The sequence below is a fragment of the Delphinapterus leucas genome, chromosome 2 (genome assembly GCF_059928025.1).
Source record: "Delphinapterus leucas isolate spDelLeu-1000000601 "Yukka" chromosome 2, BTC_Dleu_Yukka2, whole genome shotgun sequence".
Classification (NCBI taxonomy): Eukaryota; Metazoa; Chordata; class Mammalia; order Artiodactyla; family Monodontidae; genus Delphinapterus; species Delphinapterus leucas.
In genome coordinates this window covers 41,241,433-41,261,357 of record NC_143130.1, presented here as the reverse complement: position 1 = coordinate 41,261,357, position 19,925 = coordinate 41,241,433, and positions in this window count along the sequence as shown.

Here is a 19,925-nt window from a genome sequence, read left to right as displayed (position 1 = left end):
GTACTTTGATTTTGAGGGGAGGAAGAGGAGAATCAGTAAAGGATGCCAAGAGAGAGAGTCTTTGAGTAGGAGAACAAAGAAAGTGTTATCTTTGAGGCCAGGGGGAAAATGTCTTAAGAAGGAAGGAGAGATCAAAAGTGTCCAATATACTGGGCTTCCCCGGTGGCGCAGTGGTTGAGAGTCCGCCTGCCGATGCAGGGGACATGGGTTTGTGCCCCGGTCCGGGAAGATCCCACATGCCGCAGAGCGGCTGGGCCCGTGAGCCATGGCCACTGAGCCTGCGCATCCGGAGCCTGTGCTCTGCAACGGGAGAGGTCACAACAGTGAGAGGCCCGCGTACCGCACACACACAAAAAAGTGTCCAATATACTGACAGGCCAAGTAAGATGAGGACTGAGAACTGACCCTTGGATATATCCTCAAAGAGGTCCTCTTTGAGAAATGGGAGTCTGGGTTGGGTTGATTAGAGGGAAGACCAAGAGAGAGTAAGAGGAAATGGTAGCTGGCATTGACATAGCCTGGCAGGCTAAGAAAGAGAAAAATGGACTGGGAGCTGGCAGGGAGGCCAAAGGGAAGGAACCCCATGAGGTGGGAAAGCCCTGGGCTAAACATTTTCAGCCAGGTAAATGCCCCATTGGCAGACCATACCCTCAACCTTCCACATGCTTCTAAAATCAGCTCAGAACCTATCTGAGCCTTAATAAGACATTCAGGGCACACATGTGTAGCAGAGTTTTCATTTTCCTCTTCTTTTTCATTTGAACTCAAGATCCCAGCTGATGAAATGGTTTGACATTCACCCTTGGGAGAGCAGAGCTTTGCAGCCCCTTAACCTCATAGGGACCAGATTGCGCTGGGCAATCTGGGAGCATCAGGACACATTCTTGCTTCCCACCAACCAGTGAATCTGGGTGGCCTTGGACCACATACCCCTTGGCAGGCCCCATGCCCAGGCTTGAAACTCTCCAGAGCCACCTCCCTTGCTCAGCCTCCCTTCAGGAGTGCAGTAGATATCTCTTTTTGCCTTATTTTTCAAGTTGGGAAAGATTCAATGCTCCCAAATATAGTCTGACTCTACTTGGCCTGTCATTTAGGCAGATGGTAGCAGGTTTTTCTCTCAGGGACCCTGGGCTCAGTGAGAGTCCCCAGACCTTAGGATCACAGTGATCCCCGAGCAGCCTTGACGAGCAGCCCTGAGAAGCAGAGGTGGGCTCTCTCACTCAGTGCCCACCTGTGGAACAATGGCTGTGAGTTCACTGTCTAGTGGGGGAGCATGAAGCGCCCAGTCTCAATTACCAAGGGTGGAGACAAGGACCAACCTTGTGCTCTCAGGTGCCGAGGCTGCAGAAGTGGAGCAGGTGGATTCAAGTGGGTTCCCTTGGATGCTCCTTGACCTCTGTCACCTCTCTTTAGCTGCTCTGCATCCCCTCCTGAAGTCATGGGAGAACTGCAGAGCCAGGCCACGTGCATCTCCCAGGCCCCATGGGTGTGTGTGTGTTTTCCTGGGGCTGCAAAGGTTGCTGCTGAGAGACTAGGCCTCTGGGTACCCCCTGCCCATCCTGCTCCTTCATGAACCACACCTCCTGGCATGATGCTTCCAGGACTGCCCCTTGTCCCATAAAATATCCATATACAGGCTAAACCTAGTAATGCAAGTGTGGTGTGAGCACCAGTGGGGGACCAAGAGTCCCTACTCTGCCTCTGTGTGACCTTGGGAAAGTTACTGCCTGTCTCCAGGTCTCAGTTTTCTCATCTGTCAAATGGGGGTTGAGGAACAAATTGGAACCCATCATCTTTTCCCATCTCAAAGACTCAAGGGTAGCCCCAGCTTGCCTCCTGCTGGCACATGTAAGGCTGCTGCATCTACAGCTCAGGCCTCTCTTTAGCCCTGGACAGCAGAACGCCTCCTCCTTCCCCAGCCCAAGTCTGAATGCATACCCTTTCCTGGTCACCTCTTTCTCCCTGACCCTGGGAAGACTCTAGGGAGGAGATAATATCCTAACTAAATGGAGAAGAGAGAAAAATGGCATTCCAAGCATGGGCAAAGGCATAGAGTCATGGAAGCATGGCTGATTTAGAGAAGGCCAGTGGCCCAGAGTGGCTAGAATGAAGGGTAAGTGGCAAGCAATGGGGGCAGATCCTTCAGGGCTTTATAATCCATGCTCATACATTTGGAGCTCATGCTGAAGGCAGTGGGGAGACATTGAAGGATTTAGACATGGTCAGAAGTTTCAGTTTAGAAATATTACTCAGGGGTGGTGTGGAGAAGAACTTGAAGGTTTGTGGCAAAGCCTGGATTGTCTCCCTTTCCCCATGCATGCCCAAAAGGAAGACTGCATTTCCAGCCTCTCTTGGAGTTAGGTATGGACCTGTGACTAAGTTCTGGCCAACTGGATGTAAGCAGAAGTATCTTGTGCACCTTCCAGGGAGTGTCCCTTGTGGGAGGGAAAGTGCCTATGCCTTCTGGCTGGAATGTACCTTGATGGCTGTCGCCTGGTCCTCCTGATCTGATCTGGTTAGGCTGATGCAAGCATGTTCAATGGGCAAGGCCAGGGCGAGATGGTGGCTACCATCTTTGGTCCACAGCTATACTCTGCTCTTCCAGTGTATTCTCCCACAGCTGCCTGAGCCTTTTACTCACCTATCCTAAAACTGGTGGCAACTGGGCCATCTCCACTGCTTCCTTTTCCCCATGTTCCCAACTGTTAGCCCCATTCTGGAGGAGGTATTTCTCAGGGCCATCTCCACATTTGGACAGCTGAGACAATTTAATCCACTTAGTGAAAATAATAACAGCTAATATTCACTGAACACTTACTATGGGCAGGCGCTGTGCTCAGGGCTTTGCATGGATGATCACATATATTATCTCTTAACCTTCATGCCGTCTTGCTTCTGAAACCACACCAGGGTGAAGAGAACAGGAAGGTTCTGATGGAGTCAGGAGTCATTATTGAATAGAACAGATGAGGCTCTTCAGGCCCCAACCCCTGACCCACTTTAATCACCCTTCCTGCTCTAGGTGAGGAACCAGGCTCAGAGATGTGAACCAAGTGGCCCAAGGTCACACAGCTGGAAAGCAGGAGACAAGAAACTCCAGGTATTTACTGTGCTCAAGAGAAGCAGGTGACCCTGTGAACTTCACCTCCAGTGGAGGGATTACAAGGGTGGCTCTGGAGCCTATGTTTAAATACCAGCTCTGCCACTTACTGGCTTAGTCTCCCTGTGCCTCAGTTTCCTCATCTGAAAAAAGGTGGGTAGCAGTAGTGCAACCCTCATAGGATTACTGTGAAGATTAAAAGAGATAAGGCAAATAAAGCGTTTCGCATAGTAGCTATTATTATTTATATTATTAGTAGTATTATCATGGGTCTGAACCCCTCCCCTGACCTGCCAGGGAGAATCAGGAGATAGAAAGGAAGGCTGGGGCTGAGAATTTTCTGCCCCATCACCTGTGCCGGAGGCCAAAGGACAGAGGAGGAGCCGCGTGACTGTCTGAGCTGGAGGGCAATTTACTGGAGGAGTTCATTTGGTGACTCTGACTCCGAGTTAATTAAGGATGGCCGCTAGGGGTCATTGCCATGGCGACAATTAGGCCGGGAAGGAGCCTCATTAAGGTGAGGTTTTAACAAGGCCTGTTGTTTTTAACTGGAGATCCCATGAAAGAGGTGTTCTTCAGGCTGCTTCCCTTTCTCCCTTCCTGTGTTTTGGATCCATTTCCAGAGTCTCTGAGGAAGAACAAGACAGAATTCTTGGGATCAGTCCCACTAGAAAATCAACAGGTTTCTCTCCCCGGTGCTGCTCTGCACCTGAAAGGAGGTCTGGGTGGCAGAGGTTTAAGGAGGGAGGGGAGGGTAGAGGCAATGAGGGCAGAGCAGAAGGTGAGGAAGGAGGATTTTATTTAAAATGGAACCGGAAGCCTTTCCTGGAACTTAGAAAAGTTGTTGGTGGGGGGATGGTGTAGATGGAAATGGTGGTGGAAGAGCACCAAGCCTGTTTCTTCAGAGTTGAGGGAGGAAGGGAAGAAAGGAAGGAAGAGAGGAAGAAAGGCTTCTCTTAATTCCAAGCACTTTTAAAAAGTATGTATTTTTTTTCTTATTTCCATAGTAATACATATGCTTATTGAGAAAAATTAGAAATTTCAGAAAAGTACAGAAAAGAAAATATCCCTGCATTCCTCCACTCCAACTTAATGACTATTAATGTTTTTGGTAAGATAAGCTGAGCAGAGGCTACAGGAAGCTGAACTGAGGGAAGCAATAGGAGAATGTATATTTTTATGTTTATACCCTTTTCTACTGTTTGAATTTTCATCAGGAGAATGTCAAAACTAAGTTAAAATAGCAGAGACTTCCCTGGTGGTGCAGTGGTTAAGAATCCGCCTGCCAATGGAGGGGACACGGGTTCGATCCCTGGCCTGGGAAAATCCCACATGCCACGGAGCAACTAAGCCCGTGTGCCACAACTACTGAGCCTGCGCTCTAGAACCCACGAGGCACAACTACTGAGCTCATGTGCCAAAACTACTGACACCCATGCAACTAGAGCCCATGCTCCGCAACAAGGGAAGCCACTGCAATGAGGAGCCCACACACCACAACGAAGAGTAGCCCCCACTCACTGCAACTAGAGAAAGCCTGCACACAGCAACGAAGACCAACGCAGCCAAAAATAAATAAATAAATAACTTTATTAAAATAGCACACAATGCAACACTTCTATACATTGAGATGCAGTGTACATTCTTCTCTAGAAAAATAGTGATCATATTGTATCTACGACTTTGAAATCTAAATTTATGACTTCAAGATAACAAGATATCTTGAGTGCTTTACCAGGATGTTACGTTTTCTTCCTGACTTTTTTTTTTTTAAAGCACATTGTAAAATATGCCATCTGTACAAAGGGTAGACAGAAAAGGTGAGTTTCCTACCTGGTTCCCCACTCCAGAGGCAACCACTGATACCAGTTTCTTTTGTATCTGTCCAGAGACATTCTATGTACATTTTTTCCATGTATCTGTTTTGTTTAACAATGTTAGCACACTATGCACTCTGTTTTGCACCTTACTTTTTTCCCTTTCAAGCGTGTCTTGGAGATAGTCCCATAGCAGCATGCACAGAACAGTCTCATTCTTTTTTAACAGCTGCATTCGATACGATTCTGGACTCCAGTGCATCTCACCAGTACCCTTTTGGTGGACGCTCAGGTTATTGCCACAGATAAGGCTGCCCCGCTATATCTGAGGTTGGAGTTCTAAAGGAGGCTTACTAATTCAGAGTATTACCCCATTATTTTTAATGGTTTTGTAATATTCCAGAACATAAATGGCCATGACACATTTAACAGTTCCTTATGGTTGAACATTTAAATTGTTGCCATTTTTCACAATGGGCTACCCACGATAGTCCTTGAGGAGCCCACAGTCTGCTGGGGGAGATAGACAAGTGAACAAGCCCGTGTAATAACAATTCATTGCATAGCTGCTGTGATGGTGGAGTGTCCAGGAATGGCACAGCACAGCTTGCAGAAGTCAGGGAGGAACCAGGCTGCAAGTGAGAGGAGGGAGGATGTCAGGACTTTAGGCAGAGGTCCTGAGCTGTGAAGCACTTGGCTGGCTGCTGGAGCTGGGAGTCATTAGGTATGAACAAGAGGTAGTCCTGTCCCTTAAGGGACTCATAGAGGGGTCTTGGATACACTTTCATACCCAGCATTTAGCATAGTGGTCAGTCCTTGGTGAATGTTTATGGACAAATGAATAAGTAGAGGATAAAAGGAGAGGAGCTGGCGAAGCGGGCAGAGGCCATGGCTTTGATGGCCAGGCTGAAGGTTTAAACTTTGTCTGGCCAGGGATGGGGTCCCCCTGAAAGCCCTCATATGGGAATGGGAAGAGTCAGATCTGCTCTCATAAAAAGGTTCCTCTGGGAGCCCAGGTGGAATCAGGGTGGCCACATAGACTGCAAACCAGGTGTGGGAGACAGTAGTACTGTTCCCCCATATTCAGTGTCCCTCCCTTCACCGACCCTCCCTGCAGGAGGATTATACGTCCCAACCCTGGTGAACACAGGCATGGCCATGTGACTTGTTCTGGCCAGTGAAACATGAATGGAAGAGATTTTTCAGGAGCAGCTTTAAGGGATGGTTGGTTTGGGGTCTGCCATGTTCTCATTTCTCTCCCTTGGCAATTGTGGAAGTACTGGCTGATATGGAGCTCCCTTCAGCCTGCATACCTGAGTGACTATAATGAGTACCTGCAATAGGTATTTAAACATGAGTGAGAAATAAGTGATCTGGCTTCAAGCTACTAAGATTTGGGGGGTTGTTTGTTACTGTAGCATAACAATGCTTATTCTGACTGATACAGAAGGGAAGTGGATGGGGTAATTCCCAAGTCCCCTCCAGATGTGCATAACAGGCTGTGATTCTGCCGTGCTGGCTTTTCTGTGGCTTGGGCCTGTGAGTCTACTTTTGGCTTACCCAGTGATACTCAACCTCAAGTTCTTTTAAATACCTAGACTCATGGCCTTTCTGCTAGACCCACTTTGAACCCCACAAACATTTCTCAGGTGGAGAGAAGCTTAGGGCAGAAGTTTGCAGTGGCTGCTGTCCCTTCTGAGATATGGCTCCTGGGGGCCTTTAAGGGTCAGAAATATCAACAGCCATGTTGGGATCAATAGTAAGAGGAGGGTGTATCCTTACTCACTAGGATTCTCTCTTTCTGAAGGGGAAACTGAGGCCATAGTACTACTTTAACCCAAACCCCTCATGCCATTGTACCCAGAAGCTGCCTTCCCAATAGGGACACATCTCACAGAGCTGAAGGTCCAGAAGAAGGATGTCCATGGACATTGTAGCATCAGGGCTCATTGAGCTCCCCAAGGATTCAGGTCCTCCATCTCCATCCTTCATGTTGGCTTTATCCTCAGGAACATTCCCTCTTCCTAATTACAAGGTGGCTGTTGGTAGTCATCAGGGACATGGGATTGCTTTCTTGCAAGTGAGAAGATGAGGGAAAACGCTCTACCCAATCCATGGACCTGTACTCCTCACCAGGGCAGATGGCACTGACTGGCTCAGACCAGCTGTTCCCAATCCCATCAGGTCTAGTGCCCCCTTTCCGTAACAAATATTACTATCCTAATGAAATCTGTAGAAAATAGAACCCACTAACAAATATAATTGCAAAAATATCAATGCAATGCCCTAACTGTAAAGGAAAAACAAAAGGAAATGTATAATGAAATAATATGTATTTCAAGATATATCCTCAGTGTTTATCAGGTTTTTTTTAAAATTAATTAATTAATTTATTTTTGGCTGTGTTGGGTCTTCGTTTCTGTGCAAGGGCTTTCTCTAGTTGCGGCGAGCGGAGGCCACTCTTCATCGCGGTGTGCAGGCCTCTCACTGTCATGGCCTCTCTTGTTGCGGAGCACAAGCTCCAGACGCGCAGGCTCAGTAGTTGTGGCTCACAGGCCTAGTTGCTCCGCGGCATGTGGGATCTTCCTAGACCAGGGCTCGAACCCGTGTCCCCTGCATTGGCAGGCAGGTTCTCAACCCCTGCACCACCAGGGAAGCCCCAGGTATTCTTGATTCTAGAGTATTCTAGAAGACATGATGAAACAATCAGGTGCCTTCACCTGCACAGACCTCCATGAGTATGGCAGTGATGTATGCAGACAGATACAGATGGATTGTTTTGGTGACTAAAATGCCACTGCTATGTGACTGTGTTGAGATGGTAACTCTTGGAAGATTCTAAACAACACAGAACATAAGCTTCCTCAATGTACACAGTGGTGGTTGTGCTATGGTGTATATTCGATATATATATTAAAGCTGTGCCAAAAAAACTTTCTGTTAACATGTAAAGTGAGATTAGATCCTAGGCTCAAATTTTTCACCTATGTCTCTGTCCCATGGGACATTTGAAAGTCATGTGGGATTCAGGCCAAAGCTTTGTTGTGTGGAACTTTCAGGGATTCTAGCCCCCACCCCTGCTCACCAAATATTCACAGTGCCCCCATCATCATGACAACCAAAAATGTCTCACAGAAATGTAAATGCCTCTAGGAATACTGCTGCCCTTCTGGAAAACCTCTGGTTGGTCTAATCAGAAATGATTTGTTGGGGGAATTCCCTGGTGGTCCAGTGGTTAGGACTTTTTCCTTCACTGCCAGGGGCCCAGGTTTGATCCCTGGTCAGGGAACTAAGATGCCACATGCTGCACAATGAGGCCAAACAAACAGAACAGAACAAAATAAAACAAAAACAGGAGGCAGAAAGACAGGGTAGGCTGGTCCTGCGCCCACTGAGACAGAATGAGTCCTCTCTCCCTGACTTTTCCAGGACACTCAGATTTGTCCAACTCTTCCTACCATACAGAATCCCTTTCCTGCTACTATCTCAATGGACCTTGCCTCCTGTGGGTTACTTGGCTTTTTAAAAGCTAACTTGTAGGAGTTTTCCTGATGGCGCAGTGGTTAAGAGTCCGCCTGCCGATGCAGGGGACACGTGGTTCGTGCCCCGGTCCGGGAAGATCTCACATGCCGCGGAGCAGCTGGGCCCGTGAGCCATGGCCACTGAGCCTGCACGTCCGGAGCCTGTGATCCGCAGCGGGAGAGGCCACAACAGTGAGAGGCCCACGTGCTGCAAAAAAAAACAAAAAACTAATTTGTAATATAGATACTATTCCTCTTTTTATTTACATTGTTGACATGTTTTCCAATTGTCACTTTACTTTTAACTTCATATGAGGTATTTTTTGCTTCATGTAAATGTTTAACTTTTATGTAATCAAATCTGGAAATCCATTTCCTTGTGTACATCAGGACTGTGAGGCTGGATGAACTGGAGGTTTTCATGAGCTGACGGGAAGGAGGCCTGCTGGGATGAGGAAACCATGCTACAGAAAGGCCAGCTCACCAGCCTGTGACACAGGCAAATGTCCAGAGGCCTAGACCAAACCTCCCCTCCACTCCTCTCCCCAGGAGGTGCAGCCATTTTCAGGGCCTGGGATGTGGAGTTCTTCCTGAATCCTACCAGTAATACTTCTGGAGCGATGAATGACTGACAGTTCTGTCTGGGGAAGGCTGAGGGGTCCCTGAAGGTCATCTCCTGGCTTTGGGAGTGGGTGTGCAGGGCAACAGTGGAGCCAAGGGAGGCCACCGAGGGCTGGGAGGCAGAGGAGGTGGGGTGAGTTTCAGTGCTGCAGCTACTGGCTGTGTGGCCTTGGAGCAGCCCCTGCCCCTCTCTGGGCTCAGCTTCCTCTTCTGTCCAAGAAGGGGGTTGACCACCATGGTCTCAAGGTTTCCTTTCACTGCAGATATTCCACCACTGCTTCTCCATGTACCCCTCCCTTGAAAGAGCCTCACTGTGGGAGCTGCCTCGTCCTGCCCCTGCTCACACGCCTCATCTTGGGCAGGAGGGGGCCTTTGTGTGAGGATGTCTAGGAGTATCCATAGGCCTAGAAATTTGCTCCTGGCCCAAGATGTGACTTCCCTGGTGCCTGGCTTCAGCCCTGGAGGTACAGAATGGAGGCAGGTCCTACAGGGCTCCCATTGGGCATCCCTTCCCCCCCACATATCAAACCTATTAACACGAGTGCACACTGAATATAATTTACTCTATGAGGTATGTGGCAATTGGCTTATAGGCACCAGTTCCGTTCTGTAGATATCTGATTAAACATTTGTTCATTTGGTTGTTGCAGTTTTCTTTTAAAAAGCAACACTTTTGTTTTCATGCCCCTTATATTTTTGTAGCCACAGAAAAGCTGATAAGCTGAACCCTGTGCCTGTTGCCAGGCTGGAGACCCACCCCTAGCCCTGTGCTTGCTCCCAACCCCCAACCCCCCAGCCTCCCAGGCTGGCCCAGGCCCCCTCCATCACTCCTCAGTCTTCTGCAGTTCTCCCTGCTTCCAGTCTCTGTCTCTCCAACTCGCCCTACTCAACACAGCCAAAGTGATCTTAATTTCTTTTCTTTTTGAAAAATATTTATTTATTTGGCTGCACCGGGTCTTAGTTGTGGCACGCGGGCTCTTTTAGTTGCAGTACGTGGGATCTAGTTCCCTGACCAGGGGTCAAACCCGGGGCCCCCTGCATTGCCAGTGCAAGTCTTAACCACTGGGCCACCAGGGAAGTCCCTCTTTTTCTTTTTTTAATTATAAATACAATTTTCAATTTAATAATTTTTGTTTAGTTTATTTTTCAGAAAGGTGATTCATTCACATGGCTCAAAATTCAATACGAACAAAATATACACAGTGAAGTTTTCCCTCCCACCCCTGTGCCCAGCCACCAGTCCTATCCCCAGAGGAAACTACTGTCTATCACTGTTGTATATCTTCTGAAAAATTCTGTGAATACTCAGGAGTGTATGCATACATATTCTTTATTTTTGCAGCCCCCCCCCCTTTTTTTTTTACACAAATGACAGCAGGATACTTTTCTAAGTGCACCTCCAACTGGACCTTTGTGTGGCTTCCTAGCGTCCCGCATCACAAAGCCCAAACTCTTTAGGCTGGGACTAAAGGCACTCCGCAACCAGCCCCTCTTCTGACCGCTCCCCAGCGTCCTTGCTCACCTCCAGGCCTGTGCACACCTCTGCCTCCGCTCGGAGCACCCTTATACTGCTCCTGGCTCCTCCTGCTCTTCTTCAGGCCTCAGCTTCCCTGGCTCTGCACGCTGCTCTGGCAGTGTCCCTCCTGCCTATGTGCGCATTCAGCGCCCGCCACGGGCCACTGCCACTTTCTGCTTCCTTGTGAGTCTCCCCTGCCAGGCTGTGCGATGTTCGGGGACAAGAGCCTGTACCTTACGCATCTGGAATCCCCAGATCCGGACCCGGTGCCTGGCACAGAGAGGGAGCTCCCTCCGCAAATGTCGCCCAGTGGGTTCGGAACGGGCTGGCAGGCGGGCATCGCTTTGCTACAACGGCACCTCGTGGTAGGCCTCGGAAGTGCAGCAGGAAGGGGACACCGGGGCTAGGGGCGGGGGCTCCATGGCTCCAGATGTCCCCTGGGGTCCGAGTCGGAGACGGTCTCCCGCCCATCCACTCTAGACCCCACCTTGCCCAACGGCGCCCAACGTAGGCAGAGCCCAGTGGGCGGGTGACACGCCCGCTTTTCCATCACCGGGACTGCCCTTGGCTAAGGAGATTTGCCTACCGTATGATCATTGGCTTTGGGCACTGAGAGAGAGAGAGAGAGAGAGAAAGAAAGGGAGAGAGAGAGAGAGAGAAAGGGAGGGAAGGAGGGAGGGAGGAGTGTGTGTGTGTGTGTGTGTGTGTGTGTGTGTGTGTGATGCACTTGTGCGTTTCAGGGCGTAGTTAGCATGTACCCTGAGCCGATACTTAACACCACTCCTATAAGACCAAATTTTATCAGTAACAATCATGAAATGAATAACAATAAATAAACGGCAGGCAGCCAAAATTTTCTTTTACTGAATTTTGTATATAAACTTATGCCATTTCAAAAACAAATAAAATTAAAAATACAATAATCATTATAGTACAAAAAGGGGAAAAATGGATACATACTTTTAAATTACATTATTTTTAAAAGGGGGGAATATATATCTACATATTGGTCTATCTCAGTAATGAATACAATTACATTAGAATTAAATCAGAATAAAAGACTAACTAGTTAAAAAGAAGAAACTTAATTTATAAACAAACTGTTCAAATACAGTAAAATATTTCCTGTGTAATCTAAAATGTACACTTTCCTAACCAAACTATTATGACCTCACAACTCACACTCTAATTCACTGTTTTAAATGTTAAATACAAATAAAACTAAGCAATTCAAGTCCTGTTTCTACAATTTCACCATCACAGAGCTAGGGCTGGGCGACACAAACTGCACCTGAAAACACTCAGTTGATTCCAAACACCAGAACTGGATAAGGGGCCAGCTGCATGGAGTTGCGAGGTATTGGGATTAACTTCCATGTAGAACACAGGGTTAATTAAAGGATAAGTAATAAAAAATGTGCTGACTTGAAGCCTACATATTTATTATTAAAGCCAACAGGTTAAGACACAAAAGGACACATGTTATATGATTCCACTTATATGAGAAACCTAGAGTAGGTAATTCATAGAAACGGAAAGTAGAAAGAGGTTACCAGGAGCTGGGGAAGGGGGATTGGAAGTTATTGTTTAATGGGTACAAGGTTTCTGATCGGGATGATGAAAAAGTTCTGGAAATAGTGGTGATGGTTATACAACATTGTGAATGCACTCAGCGCCATTGAACTGTATGCTTAAAAATGGTTAAAATAGTCACAATAAAAAAATAGAAAAAATGATTAATATTATGTTATGTATATTTTACCACAATAAAAATCATCTGAAAAAACCCAACAGGTTAGAATTAACAAAATAATTTGGGGAGGGGGAGAGGAATATCTTATCACTGACGTGGTTAAAGGCCAGTGCAAGGTGGGGGGGGAAAAAGCAGACTGAAGGTGTGTTTTACTATGGTTTTCAAGTTCTCTACAGACAAGGTACTTGCCTGCCTCCAGGCTGGATCCCTTGGGACAACTTTGTTGTGTTTATCTTCGTGGGTCCAAGGTGTGTTTGTCCCTCTTTTGTGTCTGAGTCTGTGAAGTGTTTGTCTTTGGGTTTCTAATGTGTGTGTGTCTCTCTCTTTATGTCTTTTTGTGTGTATATTTACGTGTCTGTCTACAGTGAGATGATCAGGCACCCATCACAGTGCCTATGATGAGGATCCAACAACTGTTATCTGCTGTGTGCTTGCTTGGGGGTTCTCATCTTTGTGTCTCCATGGTTCTGATGGTGTTGGGGTTTTGGTGTCTCTGTGTACAAGTTTCTATGTGTGTGTATGGTGTGTGGGGTAGGTACATGGTGACTGTCTCCATCTCTACTCCTCCTCTCTGGCCTGTGTGTGGGGTGCCACAGTGGATGGGCTCATAGGGAGGGCTGCTGCTGCCCCCAAATTTCTGGCTTAGGGTTCCCCCAGAGCTGCACTGGTGGGAGAGGGCACCCCATAGCCTGGCTTTCCCAAAAGCCACACCAAAAAGTCTCTGACATTTTGCCTGAGACAGTCTTCCTAGTGACTCCCAGTCCTTCCAAAGTCCCAGCTAGCCCTGCACTTGCTCATCCACGGACCCCCAAATTGGGCAGTAAGGAGTGGACAGCAAATAACCCTGGCAGTGGGCAAACCCTCTTGAAGTCACCTCGGTCCACCCCTTTCACAGAGCTAGGGGCATGAGTCCTTAGGGCAAGTGGCCCGGGAGCCACATGGGACTCCAATCCTGGGTCTGGAGACCCGATGCATGCCCCTCCCCTGGGCCCATCAGTCACCCCTCTGGGCCTGAGTTCCACTACCTTCAAAGTAGGCACAGTAACTCCAGTTGGAATCTCTCCCTCCTTCCAAACACAGCCCTAAGCAGGCTTCATTGCAAGCCCCTTTCAAGGCTAACAGGATGAGCCTCGTGAAAGGTCTTCAGAGCAGTTGATGAATAGGTAGGGGGTGGATGGGGGCCGGAGGCAGTGAGCCAGGCAGGCTGGGAATCCTGTAGCTTCAGAGTCAGGAGGGAGCGGATCCGAATCACAAAGCGTGGGGGGCACACTTCCCTTTCCAACTCTGAGGTTCCCAAGCGGGGGGTAGCGGGAAGCCTCAGCTTCCTGAACAAAGGTCAGCCCCCCTTGCCGCTGATGCTCTTTTGGGAGCCTTGGCTTTGGCCAGCACGGAAGAAAGGCTCCTTCTCTCTGGGTCGTGTCAGGCCTGGCACAGGGCTGCCTGGGAAACAGAGTCCAGTGTCTGGCTCCAATGGGCATTCAGAAGCTCAGGGCCTGGCAGGCTCTGCCAGCTACCAGAAAAAAGGGGCATTGTCCCTTCCTCACCGGAGCCAACGGGTCTTTCCTCCCCTGCTCTTGGGGGCCCAGTGGACTCCCTGCTCCCAGGGTATGCTGGAACCCAGAGGTGCCCACCGTCAGGCACCAAGACCCAGTTCTGAGGGAAGAGGGCTTGGGGGATGGGCTGGGACTCCTTCTGGTTCTCATTCATGTGCTCAAGTGTGGGGAGAAAGAGTTCTGGAATCAAAACCACCTTCTGAGCTACAAGATGGCCTGACTTGGGGCTGAGGGTGTGTGGGCACCAAGCAGCCAGGACACAGGGCTTCTCAGATGCTTCTGGGGTCCCAGTTCCCATCTGTGTGGTCTGGCACAGCTCTGAAATTCTCCCTACAGACTCCCAAGCTAGCAAGAAGCTACCGAAATCCTTCACGAATCCAGAGCTTTGAGAAGGGCAGCTCTACCCGCAGTCCTGAGTTTAGGAAACCTGCGTGCAGATCAGGGAGATGCTGAAGCATCAACTGGACAGCTTGTGTGGATCCCGTGCCCACGGTGGAGACAGCTTTACTGGAAGCTCTGCCTTCGGGGAGTAAGAAAAGCTGATGAAGAATGACACTTCCGTCCTTTCATCCACTAAAAAACAGGTGGCGGGACTTCCCTGGCGGTCCACTGGTTAAGACTCCATGCTTCCAATGCAGGGGGTGCAGGTTTGATCCCTGGTTGGGGAACTAAGATCCCACAAGCTGCGCAGCGCAGCGAAACCAACCAACCAACCAACCAACCAACAAAAGTAGGTGACTAAAGGCAATGTGGAGTGGACCCTGGAACAAAGGACATTAGTGGAAAAACTGGTGAAATCCAAATAAGTCTGGAGTTTATATCATCGTATTGTAGAAATGTTAACTTCCTAGTTTTGACAAATGTACCATTGTTGTATAAGACGTTAATGTTTGGGGAATCTGGATGAAGGGTATACGGAACTCTGTACTACCTGCAGTTTTTCTGTAAGTCTAAAGTTATTCCAAAATAAAAAAGTTACTTTAAAAAAGGCCATGGGCTTCCCTGGTGGCGCAGTGGTTGAGAGTTTGCCTGCCGTTGCTGGGGACGTGGGTTTGTGCCCCGGTCCGGGAAGATCCCACATGCCGCAGAGCGACTAGGCCCATGAGCCATGGCCGCTAAACCTGCGCGTCCGGAGCCTGTGCTCCGCAACGGGAGAGGCCATAACAGTGAGAGGCCCATGTACCGCAAAAAAAAATAAAAAATATAAAAGGCCAGATGGATACTATAGAAGGAGCCCTTATTGTGCACCACTTTCGCCCCAATATACAACGGTTGTTACTAAGAACGCTGGAAGCCTTAGTCTGAACGCTACTTTTGGATACAACTTATTTAGAATTAATGATCATTCCACGTTCAAACAGGGCCTAAGAAATATAGTTGCCATTTATAGAGCATATCCTATGTGTCAGGGCCTGATACCCATCACCTCATATAATGCACACGCCATCCTACAAGCGTAATTTCTGTACAATCACTGTTTAGAGATGGATAAACTGTGGTTCAGTGGGTTATAAAGCCCGTTGAGATCACAGAGCCAGAGCTGCAGAGCCCAGGCATGCTGACTCCCGTATCCCATAGTCCCAGTGGGCGGGATAGCTCAGAAGAGGAGCTGTTTCTAAGCCTCCTGGAGCTTCCCCTGGTTTGCAAACCAGCAACCTCTCAGGGGGTCCATCTCTCATCAGAGGCTGAAGGCCTTTCTGAAGCCCACTCTCATCCGTCACGAGTTCCTGTTGCTGTCCTGGAAGGCAGCATTTTAGCTCCCACCCCCGCTCCTGGTGGGGACTCTTCTCGTACTTTCTGGGCCCCTTGGCCGGTGTGTGTGTGTGTAGGGGGGCGGGTTCCCTCAGCTTTCATTAAGTCTCAGCACAGCTGCCCAGGCTGTGGGTGACTGGGACCCAGCAGGCCCCCGTGATGGGGCGGCAAGTGAGAGCTGGCTTCCTGGGGCCTCCCCGGGTGTTGAGCAGCGTGGCCACTTCCGAAGGCCCCTTTGTTCACCCCTTTATCCAGAAGAGTGGCTGCGATTGTATGGGTACAAAGAGCCTGCGGGCCCTGACTTCCCACCCCTGCCTGTGGCTCAGCAGGGAGAGGGTTTCCCAGGCTCCCCTGCGTAAGCCGGAGACTCAGGCCTTCTACTTCTGGGTCCCAGACCTGTTCATTCATCTAGCCTGCACTGGCTCCCCTGCCCCCGGGGCCCAGCTATTCACACTGGCCACCATCTCCCTGTCCCTCCTGTGCTCACATCGGGACACACACAGCAAGCAGTTCCCGCGCTAAACGCTGGGGCAGACTCCAGGAAGATGCGGCTTGCTCCATTCACCTGCCGCAAAGTGTTTTTGGAAGGTTTGCTGGCTTGCAGGCAGCTGAGGATGCACTGGGTGTGGGCCTCCCCAAGAGGCAGCTGGAAAATGGGGTAGGGTGGGGAAGCGGGCCGGAGGCCTGTCTGTGGGGACTTGTACCCACCATGAGCACATGCATGGCTGCCCTGTGCCAGAGGAAGAACAGAGTAAAGAAAGGAAGAGGGGGCTTCCCTGGTGGCGCAGTGGTTGAGAGTCCGCCTGCCGATGCAGGGGACACGGGTTTGTGCCCCGGTCCGGGAAGATCCCACATGCCGCAGAGTGGCTGGGCCCGTGAGCCATGGCCGCTGAGCCTGCACGTCCGGAGCCTGTGCTCTGCAATGGGAGAGGCCACACCAGTGAGAGGCCCATGTACCGCAAAAAAAAAAAAAAAGAAAGGAAGAGGAAGGCAGTACATCTTAACCTCCTCCTTTAAGCACTGGTATGCCGAGCCCTGGCCTCACATAATGGTGCTCAGTGCCCCCAGTAGTACCCCTTCCTATAGACAACTAAGCCTGAGAGAAGGAAGTGACTTTCTCAAGGAGTCACAGCTCAAAAGTGAAATTTAAGGCCACGGGTCTCTGATCCTTAAGGCCATGCTTTTTACTACAATTCAGGAGAGAGAGCAGGAATGCCAACCAGGGGGCAAACTACATGGCCATGGCCAAAGAGCCTGCTCTGGGGCTGGCTGCTTTGGCCCCATCTGTCCAGACTACCCAGCCTCAGCGATCCCCTGGGAGTGGCCACCTTTACCTAGTGGGAAGGTTCTGGTCCTTCCAGGAAAGAGCCAGAAAAGCCTTTTACCCTGGTTTGATCTCTTTCCTCTCTGTCTGCCCCTGGCCTCCAAAGAAGAGAAGGGGTACTGCCCCCGGGCGCATGAGCACACCCTGGGCGTGCTCGCGGGGGGAAATAATGGCTCGTCTATAGGCCAATGGCTCTCACCTGACCTGTTTTCCTCTAGGTCAGGGGAGGCAGTGACTCAAGGTCTAGTGGTCTGTCCCTGGAATCCAGAAGGGCAGCCCCAGGGGCCAGACTCTGGACATCAGCCCTCTAGGAAGAGCCTACCATGCCCCACCTCCCCCAAGCCAGAAGCCCTTCAGGCATCCGGGTAGCTAACTCATTCCTGGTCTCCTCTGCACAGATGGGAGCAGCCCAGCTGAAACTTCCTTCTCATTCCTCGTCCTCTTCTTCTCCTCCCTCCCCCCCCTCCTCCCCCTCCCCCTCCTTCCTCTGCCCTCCCTTCTCTCCCATCTTTCTTTCCTTCTTCCTGCTTCTCATCTCTTTCTTCCTCTCCCTTTCCTTTTCCTCTTCCTCACCCCCTCTCTCCTACACTTTTCTTCCCCTCCTTCTCTCCCTCCTCCACTCTCTCCTACCTCCAAACATCTCCAGAGGCCCAGGATTTGAAGCTCATAAATGATATAGTCAGCACAACCTTCCTCTCATCAACCCAGAGTACCCACAAACCATATAGCTCACACCAGAAGGAGGCCTTGGGTTTCTTCTCCTCCAAGCCCCTCATTTCACAGATGGCCCAGAGACGGGATGCAATTTGCCCAAGGTCACAAAGCCCAGGGCACTAAAGTACTATGTGGCCACTTGTCCATGGGAATAAGAAGAATCATAGCACCGTTTATTGAGCACCTACTAAATTTTAGGTCTTGTGCTAGGCATTTGTACCTATTGCATGATAGCAACCCTTTAGAATAGGTATCACTATTTCCTTTTATTTTGCACCAGGGAGCTGAAACACTGAAAAGTCCAATTGCTTGTCCAAGGTCACACAGCGAGGAAGTGGAAGAGCAGAGATTCAAGCCACGTCTGCTCAGACTCTGACCATGAGGTCTGCTAGGATCACCTGCTCCAGCTCTCTCCTGCTTAGGACCCATTGGTCACTGACTCTCTCAGACATTGCTTGAGGCCAAGCAGAGGCCTCTGTGTTATGCTAGACTGTCCTCTGCCAGCCCAGTCCTGCAGCCCCATCACACACCTTGCTCCTGCCGGAGGTGCTGCCATCAGTTCTACCCAGGGACTCTGTCCTGCTTGCTGAGAACTTGCAAATGAGGGCAGAGGAGCATCCTGGGAGAACGGGGGTAGGGGGCTCAGAGCATCTCCCCTTCCATCTGTCTGCCCACCCAGGAGCCCTCCCTCTGAGATGTCACATGAATTCGGCATTGGCAGAAGCCCAGGGCAGAGGAGGGAGTGCAGCCACAGCTGTGGGAAAGAGGTGAGAAGGAGGGAGGCAGGCAGCCAGAGACATCCCCAACCTCTGGCTGCCCCTTGGAGCAGAAGGGGGCCTGTCAGATGTGGGAGGACAAGGACCTAACCCCTGCAGAGGGAAGGCACTAAGCTCAGGCCTCTTGCCAGCCCTAGAGGGCCTGACCCCAGCTGAGCCAGTCTGGGGCAAAGCAGCAGGTTTGCAGGGGAAGCGGGGGTTGCTTGGTCCAGCAACCAGGTTCTTGCCCTTCACATGGTGTCCCCTGCATTCATAGGTCACAGGATGCCTGGGGGTGGGGAATTAAGGGATCCATGCAGCAGGGATCCCCTGTTGCTGGCCTGCTGAGCATCCCAGACTAAATGGGTACAAACCTCAGGGCCTGAGAGGAGGAAGAAAACTGGTCCATTTGACAGGTGAGGAAACTGAGGTCCAGATAAGGGAAGGGACTTTTGTGGGTTCAAACATTAGACTATAGGTAGTCAGGGCTCTTGACTGTTGGTGGAAAGGATTCAGGGAGGGCCACCAGGGGATCCCTTCCTTGTCCCGTACAGGGTCTCCAGCCCAAGAGAGCTCAGAGTCTAGAGGATGCTATCGGGAGACTGGGGGCAACTTCTTCCTGGGACAAGGGCTTGGGTCCAGAATGCTCATGGGGGTTCCCTGCAGCACCAGAGCTAACCTACATGGTATCTCCATTTGAATTAGAAAAGAAGACCCATTTCCCTAACACACCCAAACTTTCTGCACCCCAGAGCTGGGTGACCCTGGTAACCGGGCCCCTCTCCACCCCCTGTCTTCTCTTCTAACCGTCACCTCTCTCCACCGCCTTTCCTCTGTCTCCTTCTGCCCTCCCATTCTCTGACCTCAGCTGTGCCCCTATCCCCATCGCCCCCAGAAGTCCAAACTCCCCAGCAGGGCTCACACAGGCCTTTTAGGAGCCGGCCTCTCCATCCTTCCACACGTCCCCTGCTCTAGCTGCACTGAGCTGCTGCAGTGCCCTGAGCAGACCTGCCTCGGCATCTGCTGTTTCTTCTGGCCAGAACTTGGTTCTTCCTTCTTTGCCTGGACTGCTCCTGGGCATGCACCAAGGCTTAGAGGCCCCAGTGGCTGAGTTAGCTGCCCCTCTATCGGGCTTCCCCTTACACGGGCCTTGCCTCACTGCACCCTCACGCTGTCTCTCCCCCAGGGGACACAAGGCTTCGGGGGTGGGGGCGGAGCCCATGTGTCCCCTCCCAGCTGCATCCCCGGGTCTAGGCCCATAATACAAATTGCTACTATCTAATGAGTGTAATGAGTGTATCCTGTGTGCAAGATATAGTGGAAAATGCATTACACACAACACTTCAGCGACTCTTCACCATGACCCTTTGGGTTCTATTACTGATAATTAATAATAAATGCTATTATTAAGCCCATTCCACAGGTGAAGAAACCGAGACCCAGGGAGGTTAGGCACTTTCCTGCCAAGTCTTCTATCACACGTTCCACCTCTGAGAAAA